Genomic DNA, 20,344 nt, shown 5'->3' on the forward strand with positions numbered 1-20,344 from the left:
ATATTTTTGCTTCTTAACTAGCAGGGCACTCCACGGCGCCACTGTTGATGTCATCTATGATGTCATGGGGGTGGCGGCCATCAACATTGTGGCCCACAGACTAAACAGTCCCCAGGATCTCTTTAATGGTTCCAGAGAGTTCTCTAGCTAGAGACTAGTGTTGCATCTGTCAGGCAATGTTGACAATCTCATCAAAAGTGATGTGCTCACTGTGCTTGATGTTCTTCTGTTTCTGTCTGTCTCTCAGTGGTTGCTTGAGGGCTTTGACGGTCAGGGCAGAGGCAGAAGGTACCAGCTCAATCTGGGCCCGTCTGCTCTGAATGGTCAGTTTCACGGTAATCCTCAGACCTTTTCAGTCACTGGCTGCCTTGGCGATGTCATCACCAAGCTTTTTTGGAGACAGACCCAGGGGGCCGATCCTGGGGCCCGCGCAGACATGGTGCCGACCTCGCCCCCGGTGCACTCCAGGTACATGACTTGGATCTCGCTGGGGTCGAACTTGGGCGACATCGTGGAGGTGGCTGGTGTCGGATGAACCCGGATTCGGGATGCCTGAAGGAGGTTGCACCCGAGCCTCTGCTGAGCGAAAAACTGAGGGCATCCGTAATATTCTTAATGGCGTCTAGAATGGCAAATCCTTTCCAGAAGGTTTAATTTACCTTGCCCAGAGCTATCAGAGAACTCTCACTACCCATGGAAGTGTTAGCCCTAGGACATGAACTTCTTCAATAAGACTTGAAAGTCGAAAATGACTCCTTGATCCGTGGGCTGCAGAACGGATGTTGTGTTTAGCAGGCATGAAAATAGCATTAGTCTTCTTGTACGTCCTCATCAGAGCTCTTGGGTGATTAAGTGCATGTCAATGAACAGGAATATTTTGAAAGGAATCTTTTCTTTTGAGCAGTAGTTCTTGACAGTGGGTTTAAAATATTCAGTAAGCCATCCTGTAAACAGATGTGCTGTCATCAGGTTTTGTTATTCCATGTATAGAGCACAGGCAGAGTAGATGTAGCATGATTCTTAACTCCTTAACTGATGTGAATTTACATCATTCCAAATTCTGTTCTGGAATAATATGTTTGGTTTATAATCTGAATAAAAATACAAAGTACCGAATGCTAGTCAGGGTGGTGTCTGAAGCAAATACTGGGTATGACTGCAACTTTGAGCTGCATTGTGAAAAAGGTGACAGTTTAGAAAAGACCATTTCACTTATGCTTTTTTTTTTTAACCTTCTCACTTGTGCTTAATTACAGAAGTTTGTGACAACCAGCTTCAGATTTTTAAAATTTTCACCTGCTCTCAGTATTGGGAAAGTCAAAATTTTGCCGATTGCGAATGTGTTAAGGGCCCTGGTATTTTCAGATGGTAAATGAGCATTGGCTTCCATTTAGAGTCACCAACTGCATTAGCCCCTAGCAAGAGAGTCAGCCTGTTCTTTGTTTTGAGGCCAGGCATTGATTTTTCTTTTCTAACTGTGAGAGTCTTGGATGACATCTTCGTCTAATAGAAGGCTGATTCATCTGTGTTGAAAATCTGTGTTTAGTGTACACCTTCATCAACTATTAGCTAGAGTTTCTAGATAACTTATTGCAGCTTCTCCATCCACACTTGCTGCTTCACCTTGCACTTTCATGTCACAGAGACGGCCTCTTTCTTTTTTTTTTTGAGTTGGAGTCTTACTCTGTCGCCCAGACTGGAGTGCAGTGGCCGCTCCCGGCCACAGCAGCCTCGACCTGCTGGGCTCCAGTGATCCTTCTGCCTCAGCCTTTCAAGTAGCTGGAACTACAGGCGCATGCTACCATGCCCGGCTAATTTTTTGATTTATTCTAGAGACGAGGTCTCGCCAAGTTGCCCAGGCGGGTCTCAAACCCTCGGGCTCAGGCAATTCACTCATCTCGGCCTCCCAAAGCGCAGGATTACAGGCTAGCCACCAAGCCTGGCGAGATATTCTTATTTCTGAGTATCAGTTGGGGGAGGGGGAAGGGATGGCCGTTTTGGAATCTCTGATTCCATGGTAACTTTGAGGGGAAATGCTTTTTCTGTGACTACTGGGAGTTAAGTAGCCAAGTTACTACCAGCAAGAAAGACCATCAGTGGTCTTGATCCTGTGCAGTGCCCAGACACCATCAGGCCAGCCATTCACAGGGCTCTGTCTCCGGGCTGGTCAAGGCCAGCAGGAAAGGCCCAGGTTGGAGGAACAAAGCATGCTGTATATTCGGCCAGGAGGGTATGTTTTGAAAATGTCCTGGGAGAGATGGGTAACCAGATTCTGAAAGTCATATGGGGTGGGGGGAGGGGTGTTGGAGAGGTTCCAGCAGTAGCCACATGGCACTTCCTGGCTCCACCATCATCTCATCCATCCAGACTTCATGGGGTTGCTTCGAGGGACAGACCTAGTCATCAGCCTTCTCCATTCGAATGCCAGGAGTCACAAAGACTACTGGGCTTATTTTCACCACACTTACACCAGATATCATCATGGGGACCCATGGAAGGCATCACATCCTCAGTTTGCTTTTGTATCCTAAGGATATATAACTAATCATGGTCGTAGCGCACCCCCGGGAGCTGTGCCTCTATGGGAACGAGAGGGGGCTCAGTGGCCCGTGAGCATACACCCACCCGGCGGTGGGCGGAAGGAGCGCTCCTGCCTGGGAAACCAGCCAAAGTGCTGATCCGCTCTTTCTTTTAGCTCCTGCATTCACAGTTATGTCATTCTTAGGCTGAGGAAAGGAAATCGCGAATCAATAGAATGAAGGATAGCAGGCAAATAAATATGTTCAAATTGGAAGAACCAGTGAATCTATTTGACTAGCAAATGCTTGCCTTGAAGGAGGATTACAGAATGTTTTATCTCCCTTTCTAAGAGAAATGGCATGCATATCCAACCATGTAGATCAAAGCTTCTTGATATTTTATGGATCCTCCTGTCTCTACTTCTCCCCATCCTCGCCCTTGACCAAGCCCCAGCATTTAATCTTGCTGCTGTAGCGATAACTCGTGTTGATATCTCCTGACTTCACCATTGTCCTGTCCCTCTGGTCTCCAGGCTGTACCATGACAGACCACTTAAAAATCGCAGATCTGGACTGGGCACAGTGCAGATCTGGGTCTCACTTTGGGAGGCTGAGGGAGTTTGCTTAAGCCTGGGAGTTTGAGACCAGCCTGGGCAACATAGTGAGACCTCATCTCTACAATGAATCAGAAAATTAACTGGGCATGGTGGCACGTGCCTGTAGTTCCGATACTTGGGAGACTGAGGTAGAAGGATTACCTGAACCCAGGAGTTTGAGGCTGTGGTGAACTGCGATCTTGCCACTGTAGTCAAGCCAGGGCAACAGAGCGAGTCCCTGACACACACACACACACACACACACACACACACACACACACACACACACACACTTGCAGATCTGGTGTCATGAACTTTCCTCCAAATGCCCTCCCAGGCTCATCATTGCCCTGTGCCCCTTCCCTGACCTCACATTCCTTGATTTACCCACTGGGATCACTGGACCGTTGGGTGACCCACACCCACACCACCACCTCCTCTCTCCTCACTCTCTTTATTAGAGTTCTCCCAGGAAGGAGTGATAGGATGTGTCTATATACAAAAAGAGATTTAGTAGAAGGAATTTGCTCAGGCTCTTATGGAGGCTGGTGAGTCCAAACTCTGGAGGGTGGGCTGGCATGGTGGAAACCCAGGGGAGTCACTGGTGTCATGCGAGTCCTATGGCCAGCAAGCTGGGGATCTAAGAGAGCTGATGCAACAGTTCGAGACAGAAAGCCATCTGCTGTAGAACTGGAAATGCCGATGGTACTGATAAAGTCTAAGTCTTCTAGAGAATTCTTTCTTGCTTGAGAGAGGCTGGTCTTTTTATTCTATTCAGGCCTTCAAGTAATTGGGGCCAACCTACATTATGGAACCCATCTGTTTTTCTCAGTCTATCGATTTAAATATTAGTCTATAGCTGGGTACGGTGGTTCACGCCCAATAATCCCAGCACTTTGGTAGGCCAAGGTGAGAGGATTGCCTGAGCCCATGGGTTCAAGACCAGCCTGGACAACTTGGCGAGACCTCATCTCTAGAATAAACCAAAAAATTAGCCAGGTGTGGTGGTACGTGCCTATAGTTCTAACTACTTGGAAGGCTGAGGTGATAAGATCGCCTAAGCCCAGCAGGTTGAAGCTGCAGTGGCGTGAGCGTGCCGCTGAACTCCAGCCTGGGCGACAGAGTGAGACTCCAATTCAAAAATAAAATAAAAAATAAATATTCGTCTCATCCAAAAACACTCACACAGAAATACCCAAAATAACGTTTGACCAAATATCAGGGCGCCCCAATGCCCAGTCAAGTTGACAGAAAATGCACCTTCACACTCTACCTCACATTTTGTCATCTCTTCATCTAATGTGCTACACAGATTCTGAACCCTGGGCTTTTGCACCTGCTGTTCATTCCGTCTGGGGTGTTTGTTCGTTTGGCTCATTCCTATTTGCCCATCATGTGTTAGCTGAAATTCTCCCTCCTGAGAGGTCACTTCCCTGATCTCCCTGGCTGGGTTCATTCCCTCGGATATGTGTTGCCAGAGCACATTAAACTGCTCTTTGATAACACATGTCACAGTATTGCTCCTGGTTCAGGGTCAGCCTTCCCCCCTCGACTTGAAGCTCCATGAAGTCAGAGAGCTTGTCTGTCTTGCTGTTGCATGCCTGACACTCCCCAGCTGCTCAGAGATCATTCAGTGAATGAATGGATTGAAAGCTTGTACTATATTGTAAGCTTATGCATGACTAGGTTCTTTTTCTTTTTTTTTAGTTTGGAGTCTCACCCTAAGGCTCTTAACATACACTGATACAACTTTGTGAAATAAATGTTACAATCTTCCCCTTACAGGTTGAGGCCCAGAGAGGTTAAGGACTTGCCCAGGGTCATGTAGTCCTTTAAAGTAATCAGTAAATCCCCTACGTATGAACCAGTTCAATTTCCGAGAGCATGTTTGTAAGTTCCGTTTGTTCATAAGTCTAACAGAGTTAGCCTAAGTACCCAACTAACACAATTGACTATATAGTACTGTACTGTAATAGGTTCATAATACTTTTCACACAATTAATACATGAAAAACAAATACAAAAATAAAGTATTTTTAATCTTGCAGTACAGAAAAATATACTTGAAAAGTATAGCAGACATGAACTAATTTATGTGATTGGATGTGCAAACACACTTTTAAAGATGTGAATATCTTTGGAAGTTCTCAACTTGAAGGTTTGTATGTAGGGAACATACTATAATAATTGTAACCACTAGCACTTACCACACTTACTGAGGGTCTGGCATCATTCGATCCACCTGACAACTGACAGCAACCTAATGAGATTTGTAGCCCTTCAATGCCCCACAATGTCCCCTGCCTCCCGGTGGTTACACTATAGGGAACCTGGTCCCATCTTTACTCCATAGTCATTTCCAGATACTGAGAGAGAGAGAGAGTGAGAGAGTGTGTGTGTGTGTGTGTGTGTAAACGCGTCTCTTTATGACCACTGTGCTCTCCCCAGAGCAGCCCTGTCTCCCTGTCCTCGACTTAGAGTGATTGAGTGGGGAGTGTGTGGTGGGGGATAAAGCAGCTTCTCCTACACATCCACCCATGCATCCATCCATCCAACCAGCCGTCAACCGCCCATCCATCCAACCAACCAACCAACCAATATTTATAAGTGCCGCTGTGCCCTAGGACTGTTCCAGGCTCAGGGATTCAAAGGTGAATATCGATAGGGCCCTGCTCTCTGAGCACTCCCCATGGAGATGGTGAGAGGAGCCAGACGAGATACAAAGTGCATACGTTAATAAACAAGATCGGTTCAAACCTGGGGAAGGGAATGTGTCAGACCATACCTGGTGCCATGAACCATAAGATTTGATTTTTCTGAAATCGAGTGCATGCAAGCATGTTTTGAGGTTGTGTGTCTTCCCAAGGTGACTTGAGAAACACCTGCACGCCCAGAATATTGGGGTATGCTTGCTAAATGCCTAGTGCATTGGGTTAAATACAAACGGATGCCCCAGAAGAAGTAATTTCCCAGCTGATGGGACAGAACCTTTTTTCCTTATGCCAAATCACAATATTAATAATGCAGCTAAATGTGGCTCTGCTGTAAAAGAGTTTAATTTTCCAAGACAATTAGACAATTTTACGGCTGACTTGAAGCATTTGCCTCTAGCTTCTCAGTTGATATCATGTTGCCACCCTAACAGATTCTTGCTGACAGTCAACGGAGAGATAACTTGTGGGAAGTACAAAGCTTTTCAATTAATTTATGATCCTGTTAGATGTGAAGCCTATAATTGCCCTGTGGCTGTTGCCTTTGCCAAAAAAGAAAACCCGTTTTATGAAAAAGTTCTGCCACCTGAAGTGGCATGCCAAGCAAAACAAAAACAAAAACTTATGTCTCCTTTCCTAAGAGTAGGGAGGAATGAAGGTCTTTGGCTCTTTCCTGGCCAGTGAGTTCGTAAAGTGATTTTTGGTGAACAGGGTGATTATTCAGAACCATCTTAAGATTCTATTTGCACCTTCTTGACCAGACATCTTATATCTAACCCATCCATCCATCCATCAATCCGTCCACCCACCTACCTACCTATTTCTTCACCCACCTACACCTCCACCCACCCATCCATCCACCCGCCCATCAACCCACCCATCCATCCACCCACCCATCCATCCATCCAACCAACCAACGAACCGATATTTAGAAGTGCTGCTGTGCCCTGGGACTGTTCCAGGCTCAGGGATTCGGTGGTGAATATCGACAGGGCCCTGCTCTCTGAGCAGTCCCCATGGAGATGGTGAGAGGAGCCAAGCAAGACACAAAGTGCATACGCTAATAAACAAGATAGGTTCAAATGGTGTTGACTTTAATGCAGAAAATATACTTCAGTAATACGATGGCGTGTGGAGTGGTGATAGGGAGGCAGCTGGCCCGTCTCGACCTACTGGACAGGTCATGGGTTAGGGAGATAATGTCTGAGGAAGGCACCTCATTCCACCACTCCTGCCTGACTGTGCAGGGCAGTCCTGAAAGCTTGGCAGGTGGAAACCAAAGCCTCTGCAGAAACCCAGCAGCAAACCGTGAGTGGGGCTCTCTTTGGACCCAGCTCTGCTAAGTGGAGCACATAGCTGCTTTAGGGAAAAGAGAGAGGATTTCCAAGTCTTAAACAAGAGTAAGGTTCCCCAGTCGCTGCCTTAATCAAGCTCATTAAAACGGAATGTATACTTAAGACTTCCTTATGATTAACTTTGTTTGAAGGTAAGTAATGCTATCGGAATTTCTCTGTGATATCTAATGGCATCCTGATTCAGGCGATGGCGAGAAGTGTGCCCCAAATGCAAGCCTTTGGCTTGGATTAAACGTTTCTAGGTGGTAAAGCCCAAAGGCCTACAGTATAAGATGGGCTACGGTTTCTAAGAATTAGCTAGTCTGGGGAAAAAAATTGGTTTGAGGAACTCTACTACTATAGATGGGAGGTTTCCCCCGGCATCGTATTTTGATAGCTGAGGCAATGGGATAAAACAAGAGTTTAAAACACAAGTATGCACGTACACACACACAAACGCGCACGCCAAATATCAATATCAATGCCAAAATACTGAGTTTGTGCTTTTGGTTTCACCAATATTGAAAGGGTCAGTGGAGGCGAGGTGGGCCTGAGCTGGTGCCGGGGCCGCGGAAATAATGCCAGATTGCAACCAAGTAAGAAAGTAGAAAGGCGTAAAGTTTATTATTCGCCTTTCACAGATTGGAAAGGGACTGACACTCAGAGGCAAGTATGGCCGGGAAGGGCCATGAATTGGGTATATTTAAGAGCTTTTGGGTATGGGATTTTTGTGTTGTTGTTTTTTGAGATGGAGTCTGTCGCCCAGACTAGAGTGCAGTGGCCGCTCCCGGCCACCGCAGCCTCTACCTGCTGGGCTCTGGTGATCCTCCCGCCTCAGCCTTCGAGTAGCGGGAACCACAGGTGCGCGCTACCACGCCCGGCTAATTTTTTTGATTTATTGTAGAGATGAGGTCTCACCAAGTTGCCCAGGCGGGTCTTGAACCTGCAGGCTCAGGCAGTCCACTCACCTCAGCCTCCCAAAGCACGGATTACAGGCTGAGCCAGGAGCCCGGCTGGGTATGGGATTTTGGCCCAAGGGAGTTTCCAGGGCTTTGGGTCTTTGATGTTGATTGTAGTCACCTGAGTCTTAGATCTTGCAGTTGCCAGACATTAGCATCTCATGCCCTCAGGTGGTGGGTTAGATGGGCAGAGACAAGGGGAGGGGTTTTCCGCAAGAAACTTGTTAGACATTTGCAGTCCACAAACTCCTTCACCAAAAGATGATCTTGTCATCATTTCTATGGCTTTGACCAGGCAAAGTGTGATCTTTGATTTTTCACCTTGCAGAGGAACGTGAAAATTTACTAGAGATTATTATGCTAAACCATGAATTGAAAGTTTGGGCTGTCCTGGTCTTGCATCTGATGGAGATTTGCCAAAAGAGTAGGGTAGGCTGCCTCTTGACCTGCAGTAGAATGTCTGAAGGCTTCCTAAAACCTTCCTATTGGAAATTTATATATTTATATCTAACCTGTGCTAGATTCAAAGCCTGTCAGGGTAAAGTCTAAGCAAAAATGGTTATGCTGAGGCAAAAAGATTAAGTTTATTCTAGGTTTCTGTAGGTACCTCCTTTCATATATATATATATATGGGACATGGTGCACATTACTTGTGTGGCTGAACCCTTGGCCTGCGCATGGCCATAAAATACAAGGGACACGTCTCCACTGAGTGGAAAACTCTCCAGAGAACCCTGGCAGCAGTGAGTATGAATACAGGACCTTGTTTCATAGAACGTATGCAGGGCAAACTGAAGTCAAAATGGGTTTTACTTCAAAGAATCCTACGGAGCTTGGTCTGTATTTCTAATGGGGAAGTAGGTTCCTTCCTGAAGCCGGGAAGGCAGCCTCCACTGTGGTTCCGACAGTTGCCCTAGAACCACACAGCTTAGGTTCCCATCTCGACCCTGCCACTCACCAGTGGCACGGTGCCAAGAAGTGGTCTGACCTCTCTCTGGTTCACGTTCCTCATCTGTGAGATGTGGGTCTAACAGGGTCAGTGCCTTGGGCTGTCAGGAGAACCACGTGAAGAACTTACCAAAACATGTAACCGCTGGCAGAAAGCTCAAGGAGTGGCAGCTCTTTAACCACTCCTGCTCATTGGTCCTGGGTGCCACCTGGCTTCTAGGCCGGGTTGCCTTTGCCCCTTTGTGTTTTTCCAGCCGCCCTTTCTTTGTAAAACGGCATCCTCAGCAACAGAGGTGCTGCTTGGAAGAACGCGTGTGCTGCCATGAACTCAGCCCTTGAGCAACTGCACTGCTCTCGGGCTCAGAGTGGTGGGCATTTCCTGCTCTTGGCCAAATGCCAAGTGATGGTCCTCTCTGTGGCCCTATGTGCAGAAGAAGACACGTTTTGGAGTTTGTTAAGGAATGTAGCTGATCTAGTAGGAGTTGTCTCTAAAGGCTTCCCGTCAGGCTAGCTTGAATATAAGTTGTGTGTGTGTGTGTACACACGTGCATGCACCTTCCTACATTAAGGCATCAGACAGACTAAGCAAAGTGAATGCTCTTCATATTATGTGGGAGAACCTTGCAAAGCAAGCCAGCCACCTGTTGGATCCTGTTCTGCTGTAGGATATACTGCAAACCAGGGCGAGATAGGCACCTTCTTTTACCTTCATTTACCCATCTGGAAGTGAGTATGATGGCTTCAAAGACATTTGTTGATCTCAACACTATGTGTAACAAAAAAGTAATTGAAAACAGAGAAAGTAATTGTCTAAATAAGGGAATGGCTAAACTGTATTCATGTAAATTGAATACTATATAGCACTTGGTAAAAAAGCAAATTGCAAATAGTACATGTAATATGACATTTATATTAAATTGTACGCGGGGAAGGGGCAGGACGTGGTGGCTTATGTCTGTAATCCCAGCACTTTGGGAGGCCACGGCGGGAGGACTGCTTGAGCAATATAGGAAGACCTTTACTCGACAGAATATCATCTGGGTGTTTTGGTGTGCGCCTGTAGCTCCAGTTGGCTCAGGAGGCTGAGGTGGGAGGATTGCTTGAGCACAGGTGTTTGAGGCTGCAGTGAACTGTGATTGTGCCACTGCGCCCCGGCCTGGACAATAAAGTGAGACCTGACTCCAAAAAAAAAGTACATACACACACACGTAACTGTATACCACTGAGAGAGTGTGATTTGTGCTGCTATATGTGTACAGAAATAGTCTGGAGAGGATGACAGCAAACTAGGAGTGTGGTTTCCTGTAGGAAGAGAATTAAGATAGGAGGTGGTCAAGGGGAATTCTGCTTTATCATATTTTAATTTGGTTTTATGACAATATGTGTATTATTTTTGCAATTAAAAATGGTTTCTAAAACAAACAAGAGGCTCACCTTGCAAGGCTTTTGAAAAGCTATATTGCAGAGTGTAGGGTTTCATGTTTGTGTGGAAGTCTAAGGGGGGACCCCAAAAAACCTGGAATTTATTTATAAACAATTGTGTATTTATTCTTACATGTTTAAACTTTAGTCACCTTCCAAGTTCTCTCCATATGATGCAATACACCTATCAAGACGCTTTTTCCACTGCTCAAAACAGTTTTTGAACTCATCCATTTTGATGCCTTGTAGTGTTTTTACAGTTTTTTGTTTCACCTCTTCCACATTGGCTCAACCTTTCCCTTTGAGGACTTTTTTCATCTGGGGAAATTTTTTTAAAAAGTGGCTCAGGTTGAGATCGGGTGAATAGGGAGGGTAGGACGCAGGGGTCATGCCCTCTTTGATCAAAAACTGCTGAATGCTCCGAGTGGTGTGGGCTGGTGTGGGTTGGTGCATTTGCAAATCACTCACCATGAAATGGGCAAACGTGGTGAAAGAATCTCCGAAGCAAAATTCACTGAAGCCAAATGCAGCCTCTTAGAAGAATGCTAGCTGGTGGTACACAGATGCTGATGGGTTCCTAGAACACTTACATAGTGGGGTCAACCTGTACTAATTGTTCAGGTCATGATAATGGCTATAGTGCAGTGATGGATTCATGGAAGACCCATAGCAATGACTGGGCTGGTTTTAGGGAAGTTTTGTAGGCGTCTCAATCTGTAGCCCGTGCTAGAGTACATGGCATGCTCACGGCCACCGAATTTTTTTGGTTCCCTCTTGTATTACTTTACATTCTTTCTACAAGATCACACGTGAGCCTCTGTAAGGTTTTACAGCTTGAACCATGGTTATTTTTCCAATAATAATTGCCAGTGATTCTTCTTCAACCAAAATCCATCCTCAACTCAGATGCTAAGTGAATTCGGTAATGACTAAACAAAATGGACAAGTAGGTAGGCCTTGGTCTGCAAAGGAGCTTAATCCGTTCTGGGGGACTGACTAAACCACAAAAAGTTGGATTTCTTTGTGAAGCAACTTAAATCTGTTAGTAAAAAAGGATGTGACTAAGTAATGTAAATCATTCAAGAGAAAATCACTCAGAAATGAGCCTGTGATCTGTGAGAGCTGAATTTATCAGCCTTCAAATCCTTCCAAAGTTGTGCTTTTAAGGAAATAAATGTTGGGGTTAGGGACTGAAGGAAGGAAACTACCTTCTTGGGAAGCAAGGACAGGAGAGGCAGTGAGATGAAGGAAATGGGAGAGGCTAGGATTCTTTGTGTTTAGGTAGAACTAAGCGGAGGCCAACTGTACTCCATCAGTTCAAGCTCAGAGAGGTAGCTACTGGCGGTGACTTGACATGGGCTCCTGGAACCTGACTGAGTCTCCGGAGTGTGATTTTCCATAGGGAGGGGTGTAGTTGAAGTTTGTGTATATGTGTATGTAAGTGAAAGAGACTGAATTTCAGAAAGCATATTCTAGATATCTATTTTTGCCATACAAAATAGAAAAAAAATCTCAAAAAGATCATCTAGATTGATCGGAATACCCAGAAAATCCTACAAGGGACTTAGATTTAAAAGATTGAGCCAGGCACAGTTGCTCCTGTCTGTAATGCCAGCTCTTTGGGAGACTGAGGCAGGAAGATCGTTTGAGCCCAGGAGTTTGAGACCAGCCTAGGCAACATAGTGAGACATCATCTCTGTTAAAAAAAAGTTTAAAAAGGCCAGGTGTGATGGCTTATGCCTGTAATCCCAGCACTTTGTGAGGCAGAAGGGAGAGGATTGCCTGAGTCCAGGGGTCCGATACCAGCCTGGACAACTTGGCAAGATCTTTTCTCTACAGTAGATCAAAAAATTAGCTGGGCATGGTGGCGCATTCCTCTGGCTCCAGCTGCTTGGAAGACTGAGGCATAAGGATCGCCTGACTCCAGCAGGTTGAGGCTGCAGTGGCCGTGAGCATGCCACTGTACTCTAGCATGGGCTACAGATTGAGACGCCTACAAAACTGCCCTAAAACCAGCCCAGTCATTGCTGTGGGTCTTCCATGAATCCATTACTGCACTATAACCATTATCATGACCTGAACAATTTGTACATAGTATATATCTTACCATTTTCTAAAAAGGTCTATAGATCTTAATAAAATACCAATTATTCACAGTAGCTTTTGTGACGGGGTATTTTTGCAACCATTTAAAGACCTTTATTATAAAAACATTCAAACACATACAGAAGTCACAAGAGTAGTATAGTAGAACTTATGTACCAATCTTATCAACTTCAAAAATTATCAGAATATGGCCAGTCTTGTTTCATTTTTGCCTTTCTCTTCTAATCCCTGGTTACTTTATGACTAGTTCCATACAGCATATTACTTTATCCATGACTACAGTGTTTTAGTTTGTGTCTCTAAGCATACTCTTCCTTAAAAAAAAAAAAAAAAGACCACAATATCTTTATCACACATTCAAAAAGTAACAATCACTTCTTAATGCCACAAAATATTTATTTTATTTTATTATTATTATTTTTTGAGTTGGAGTCTCACTCTGTCACACAAGCTGGAGTGCAGTGGCACACTCACGGCCACTGCAGCCTCGACCTGCTGGGCTCAGGTGAGCTGTCTCAGCCTTCCAAGTAGCTGAAACTACATATGCACCACCACACCTGGCAATTTTTTGATCTATTGTAGAGATGAGGGCTTGCCAAGTTGCCCGGACTGGTCTCGAACCCGTGGGCTCAGATAATCCTCTCACCTCGGCCACCCAAAGTGCTGGGAATGTAGGTGTGAGCCACCATGCCTGGTCCACAAAATATTTAGTAGTTATTCACATTTTTATGATTGTCACATAAAAATTTGTTTATTTTAATTGGGATCCAAAGGCCATATATAACCATTGGCTGATAAGTCTTCTGTGTTTTTTTTTGTTTTTTTTTTTAGTTGAAGTCTCATTCTTTGACACGGACTGGAATGTACAGTGGCACACTCACAGCCACCACAGCCTTGCCCGCTAGGATCAGGCAATCCTTTCACCTCAGCCTTTCAAGTTGCTGGAACTACAGGCATACGCCGCCACGCCCGGCTAATTTTTTGATTTATTGTAGAGATGAGGTCTCTCCAAGTTGACCAGGCTGGTCTCGAACTCCTGAACTCAGGCAGTCTTCTTGCCTCTACCTCCCAAAGTACTGGGATTACAGGAGTGAGCCACTGCACCCGGCTTCCCTGCGTCTTTCTTATTCTCTGGATTTCTTTTCCATCTCTTTTTTCCCCTGGCAATTTTCTGTTGCTGTTGTTGAAACAGTCAGGTGTTTTGTCTTAGAGCACTGCTTCTCAAAGTGTGGTCTGGTGCTGGTTGGTGACAAGTATAGAAATTGGGAGCAAATGTTTAGAAACTATTGTAGCAATTGCTGTTCACTGCCATTGCTACAATATCCAAGCATGTGGATATTATCAGCAAATGTGATTTGGACTTGAATTCTGTGTATGAGGATTTCTAATGGGGCTAGTACAGTCTAGAAAAGCATGCTAGAGTAATAAGCATAAGAAGCATACGCCCAAATGTAAATCAACAAACCCCTTCCTTCATCAAGAATGTCTTGCTATGAAAAAATTTCAGCATAAATTGTAGGCTTAGTGGCCGGGCTCGGTGGCTCAGCCTGTAATCCCACGCTTTGGGAGGCCGAGGTGAGTGAATTGCCTGAGCCCACGGGTTCGAGACCCGCCAGGGCAACTTGGCAAGACCTCATCTCTACAATAAATCAAAAATTAGCCGGGTGTGGTAGCGCGCACCTGTAATTCCGGCTACTCGGAATGCTGAGGTGGAGGATCGCCGGAGCCCAGCAGGTCGAGGCTGCGGTGGCCACTGCACTCCAGTCTGGGTGACAGAGTGAGACTCCAACTCAAAACAACAACACCAACAAAAAAATAGTAGGCTTAGTGATTGATGTAGTAAAAGTTACGGATTTACATAAAGCCTAGTCTGTGAAGAGATCCTCTTTATTACGTGTTAAGTGGAAGGTGATCATGAACAAGTTACTGCTTGCTGAAGTATGATGATAGTTATCTAGAGGAAAGTTTTATCAAATGTTGGAACTCCTGGTGTTTCTCAAGATGGAAAACCAGTTTGGTACCAGTTTTTTTGAATGTGAATTTGTCTGATATCTTTGGTATTTTAATGATCTTAATACTCACAAGCAAAGAAGAAAAGCAACATTTTTTTTAATGACAAATAAGGTCAAAAGGTAAAAAAAATCTTGGAAGAACAGTTCCATCTAATGTTTTTTTTTTTTTTAGCTGGAGTCTCACTCTGTTGCCCAGGCTGGAGTGCAGTGGCCCACTCATGGTCACCCCAGCATCGACCTGCTGGGCTCTGGCGATCCTTCCACCTTAGCCTTCCATGTAGCCAGACCTACAGGCATGTGTTACCATGCCCAGTTAATTTTTGATTTATTGTAGAGATGAGGTCTCGCCAAGTTGCCCGGGCTGGTCTTGCACCAGTGGGCTCAGGCCAGTCCACTTGCCTTGGCTTCCCAAAGTGCTGGAATTACAGGCTGAGCCACTGAGCCCAGCCCCAGCTGATTGTTATAATATTCTATAATTTAATAACCAGTAACAATATGCATGATTATACAGATGTACAACCTTCTGAATTTGATCAGCAATTTGATTTTAATTGTTCATCAAAAGAAGATCCATCTAGAGAAAATTCACGGATTTAGAAATCTATTTCTTCCATTGAAAAGATAATGTTACAAGATAAATTTCTAGAATTGGTTTCTGTAGCCTGAAGATAAATTTTGAAAATGGAATGCTGGTTCCATTTTGGATAAAAGTTTAAGAGTAGGCGTGGTAGCGCTTGCCTGTAGTTCCAGCTACTTGGAAGGAAGGATTGCCGGAGCCCAGCAGGAAGGAGCCTGGCAGGTTGAGGCTGCAGTGGCTGGGAGCGGCCACTGCACTCCAGTCTGGGTGAACGAGTGAGACTCCAACTCAAAAATAAGTAAATAAAGTTTGAGTAAATATCTCAAACTTACTAAAATTACTTTAAACTCTGTTCTTTTATTCCTATAAGCATACCTCTGTGAGACTTTACTTAGGATTGTTATTAAAATAAACAACATGATCCAGTTCATATAAATATCCTCAAGTCCTGTTGTTCTTACCCTACTGAGGATTAATAGAAGCAAGAAACTTTAAGTAATAATATACATGGTGTTCATGCAAAGTGTATATATAAACTTTTCATGTGAGGACTTGCTACCTCTCCATGAATGACAGAATGCAGAATGGCAGAAAGTTGTGAATGTAACAGCAATTTTCTGTTAACTGCCAGTACGCACACTTTCAATGAATGACGCATATGGCTTTTCTGAATCTTTTCTTCTTTCTTATTTTTTCTATGTTCATTAGAATGCACTTTATCTTTTGACTCTCTGAATAAAATATTGAGGCTCGTGTTTTATATATTTTTAATTTCTTTTTTCTAGTAATATATTTTTCTTATATTTATAAATGCATTTTTGGAGATTGCAACAGGTTAAAACTAAAATACTAGGTTAGAAACAAACATCCTTGCATTGTCATTGGGCATGTTCTTCCTTGTATTTCCTGTATACTGGTACTTAGATATTCTAGTCAGGCTCTTTTTCTGTGTGGGAGGGACAGGACTACTTGACAATTTTTGTTAGGGACTTTCAGCAGGAGGCACACGGTGTCTAGTTGCTGCTTGTCTCTGTGGCGTATTGCCTGTTGATGATCATTGCCAAGAGCTATGGCTTTATTAGACAATACACAGTGGCCATATTCTGAGCCTGTGATTCCTCCTTCATGTGTCTCTCTGCTCTGTACATGGGATCCCTCTGAGAAGAGAGAAACTTCACCTCATCTGTCATTTGATCCTCCTGGAGCACAGGAGGCATAGACAGTATGGGACATTGAGTCCTTTTGACATGATCAAAAGTACTCATACCTGGTACCGCTTTTCCTGAGGTTTCTTGCCATACAAAAATGGTTCTTACCGACTTCTGTATGTAATAAGGATCTGCTCTGTGCAAAGCACTGTAGTGGCAAATTAGGGATAAATGAGGATGGGACATTGTTCTTTAATCTCAAGGACTTTGTCTCACTGTTTGGATCAGCACTGATACTGAAATTATTTCAGATCACCTATGTAGGTAATTTAGTACTCAATCAGTTCACTCTGCAGCGTATTCTTGTGAGGACAAAATGAACTAATTATGTAGTTGGCTAAAAAATGAGCTAACTACAATTCCTAATTATATATAACCTTTTAATTTCAGTTTAAGAAACTGGTGGCCTTTTTGTTCTTTCCCTTTATCTAACAGACTTCCATTTCTGGTCATTTATTAGAAAGAATGTATCTTTGTGGGGAAGATTTAGACTTTATTTGCCCAAATGAGTAATTTTTAGCTTTTAAAATTGCCAAGTGTTTATTCATTCTTGAAGGATTTTATAGTATTTAACATTCAGCCTGGCTGTTTTTGGATAGAATTTAGGGTTAAACATCATAGAAATACAAAGAATGTCAGACTTGGTGAAAGGCAAACATGTGAGACCCTGGATGCCATCTTGTAAAGAAACGGAAAGTTGGCTGGGCCAATAATCCAAACATTTTGGGAGGCCAAGGAGAGTGGATTGCCTGAGTCCGTGGGTTTGAGACCAGCCCAGGCACCTTGGCGAGACCTCGTCTCTACAATAAAATCAAAAAATTAGCTGGGTGTGGTAGCACGTGCCTGTACTTTCACCTACTTAGAAGGCTGAGGCGGAAGGATCGTTGGAGCCCAGCAGGTCAACACTGGGGGGCTGTGAGTGTGCCATTGCACTCCAGCCTGGGCCACAGAGTGAAACTCCAACTCACAAAAAAAAAAAAAAAAAAAAAAAAGAAAGAAAGAAACAGAAAATATACTACTTTGTATGGGTGATGGTTGCCAACTGTTATTCCAGAGATACGATACTATGTTTTGTTTTATAAACTTGAGAAAAATAATATCTGTAGGTCTTCCTCTGCTATGGAGTTTCCTAACTCTTCCTCATCCAGGGAACTGCCATGAGGGTTCTCCTAGTTTCTGAGTACATCTGTGTGAATTATATACCAGCTGCTTCTGTGGACCCACTAGACCCACTGTGAGGCAGGGCCACAGCTCCCTTTGTCACCTTGACTCCACAAGCCCCACTGAAATGAGAGAACCACCGCGTCAGTCCCAGGGTATTCGGATCAGCTTAGACCCTCGCAGTCTTTGCAAGATCTGGCACTGCACTTTCCCCAGTGCCCACCTATGATCCTCGTAGGTGGTGGCAGGTCCTTTTGTAGAAGGATCCGTGCAGTCTTTATCCTGTCAGCTGCATGAGGATACTGCGGGGCCCTTTCTCAAAGAGACCCAGCCGGGCTCGGTGGCTCAGCCTGTAATCCCGCGCCTTGGGAGGCTGAGGTGAGTGGATTGCTTGAGCACGCGGGTTCGAGACCTGCCTGGGCAACTTGGCGAGACCTCATCTCTACAATAAATCAAAAAATTAGCCGGGCGTGGTAGCGCGCGCCTGTAGTTCCAGCTACTTGGAAGGCTGAGGCGGAAGGATCACCGGAGCCCAACAGGCCGAGGCTGCGGTGACCGGGCCACTGCACTCCAGTCTGGGCGACAGAGTGAGACTCCAACTCAAAAAAGAAGGAGACCCAGCCTCCCTCAGCCCAGTGAATGTCAGCAACTGATGTCAGCCTCCAGTCTCCAGTCTTTCTCTTTGGTATACAAGTCCGATAACACACTAGTCAGTGGTCCATCCCTCTTGCCCGTGACCAGTCAGCCATTGCCACAGATCTCTACTAGTCAGAGCACCCTGATTGTCACTCTGGCCTCACTGTCAGTTATGGTATTTGCATCTGTCTGGCCTCTGATGGTTAATTGGCACCACCTGGCCCCTGACATTTTAGAGTCCTACCATTCCCCATTAATTCAAAAGACCGATACCATGGCAATGTCTCTCACTGTCCACTCCAGCCAACAGGATGGAACCATTGAACCTCTCAGTGACACTGTGTCCCTCACTAGTGTATTTATCCCTTTCATGAAGGAAATGGTCTCTCAGCTCTTCTGGGATCATGGTCAGATGGTCGGTTCTTCTGATTTCTCATAATAAATCCGTGCTAGCATGCCCAGCCCTGAGCCTTTTGACCTCGTCCTTGGAAGTTCCAATACCTCCTTTTAGTTTACATTAGACTACTGTTGTGCTCAGGTTTCGGGAGCCGTCCCAGTGTCTGAGGACCAGCTTCAGGTGTCTGTGCCAGGGTACTCAACCACAAGTCACAGGAGAGCGCTTCTTTTACAGATCAAGTCTCACCGATCTAGCCTGACTTTACCCCATCACCCTCCCTTGCCTGCCGGTTCCCCAAGCTCCCATTGGTACATAACAGTGGCATAATCTCAACACTTTAGGAAGCTGAGGCAGGAGGATTGCTTGAAGCCAGCAGTTCAAGACCAGCCTGGGCAACACAGTAAGACCCTGTTTCTAAACAGCTAGGTATAGTGGCATGTGACCTGTAGTTCTAACTACTTGGGAGGCTGAGGCAGGAGGATCGCTTTAGCCCAGGAGTTTGAAGCTGCAGTGCCATCCACTCCAGCCTGGACAACAGAGTGAGACCCTATCTCTAAGATAACAACAAAAACCATGGGTCAGCATGAAGCTGTTATTCCCTGCATGGCCCTAATTACCAGCTGGGATGGAGGGATTTCAAGGAAGGAAGCATCACCTTATGAGGCAGCTGCCTCAGGTGAGGTCTTTGCAGGGTCTTTGGGCAAGAGGAGACTGCTGTCCTCCCGCAAGAAGAGGCTGCTTCTCCTGGCCCAGAAAGTTCAGGGAAATTTGAGAGTTCAAGATTTGGGCACTTGTCCATCAAGTGTCCCTATCACAAGTCTCAGGGTACCCTGTCTGTGTGAACTCTCCATACCTCTGGGTTGTAACAGTGGTTTCCTGTGGGAGTCCCAGTCCCTTGTGTCAGAAATTCCCTCACAGGTGAGGGGCTGTCTTTCTGCTGGTTGTAGCGGCAGTAGCTGCAGCGGGGCAGTTGCGAGAATTCTGAAGCGGGGCACAAGAGGCGTCTGAAACAGGGGCTCTTCACGAGGCTTTATTTCTGAGGTCAGAGAAGTGGTACGTTGAAACCAAGAACTTCCTGTGTGATGGATGCATTCACACAGTTGTCAGGAGGCCAGATGTTGCTCCTGAAATTTCTCAAGCCCCAAGAGATGAACTAAATCTTGGAGAACCCAATATTGAACTTGAATTAAACATGGTTGTCTTAGCTAATAGTGATGTTAATAGCAATGTAATAATAGTTACCATTTACTGACCATTATTAAAAGCTTGCATCTGGACTGAGTGTTCTGTGTATGTTATTGAATTTTCATAGCCATCCTATACAGTAGATAATACTCCCAATTTACAAAAGAAACAGCTGAGACTCAGAAAAGTTAAGCAGCTTCTCCACAGTAAAATAGCTGGGAAGGAGTGGAACTTGAATTTGATCCTAAATTTAAATGGTAACCATCTGGTATTTAACAGCTATTTTGCTGTTAAACCAAGCCATGAAGGCTTAAGAGAAGAAATGCATATATCAGTCAGATTTTTTTTTTTTTTTTGAGTTGGAGTCTCACTCTGTGGCCCAGACTGGAGTGCAGTGGCCGCTCCCGGCCACCGCCGCCTCACCTGTTGGGCTCCGGCGATCCTTCCGCCTCAGCCTTCCAAGTAGCTGGAACTACAGGCACGCGCTACCATGCCCGGCTAATTTTTGATTTATTGTAGGGATGAGGTCTCGCCAAGTTGCCCAGGCGGGTCTCGAACCTGCGGGCTCAGGCAA

The 20,344-nt window shown here is 45.0% G+C and overlaps 1 pseudogene; it reads right to left on the reverse strand.

Annotated features, from left to right (window-relative positions):
* Positions 1-13: 13 nt before the first annotated feature.
* Positions 14-510, reverse strand: LOC103271748 (annotated as a pseudogene).
* Between the last annotated feature and the right edge of the window lie 19,834 nt (positions 511-20,344).

Source organism: Carlito syrichta, unplaced genomic scaffold, assembly GCF_000164805.1.
Source record: "Carlito syrichta isolate Samal-C Ts95f unplaced genomic scaffold, Tarsius_syrichta-2.0.1 Scaffold311873, whole genome shotgun sequence".
In the NCBI taxonomy this organism is placed as follows: Eukaryota; Metazoa; Chordata; class Mammalia; order Primates; family Tarsiidae; genus Carlito; species Carlito syrichta.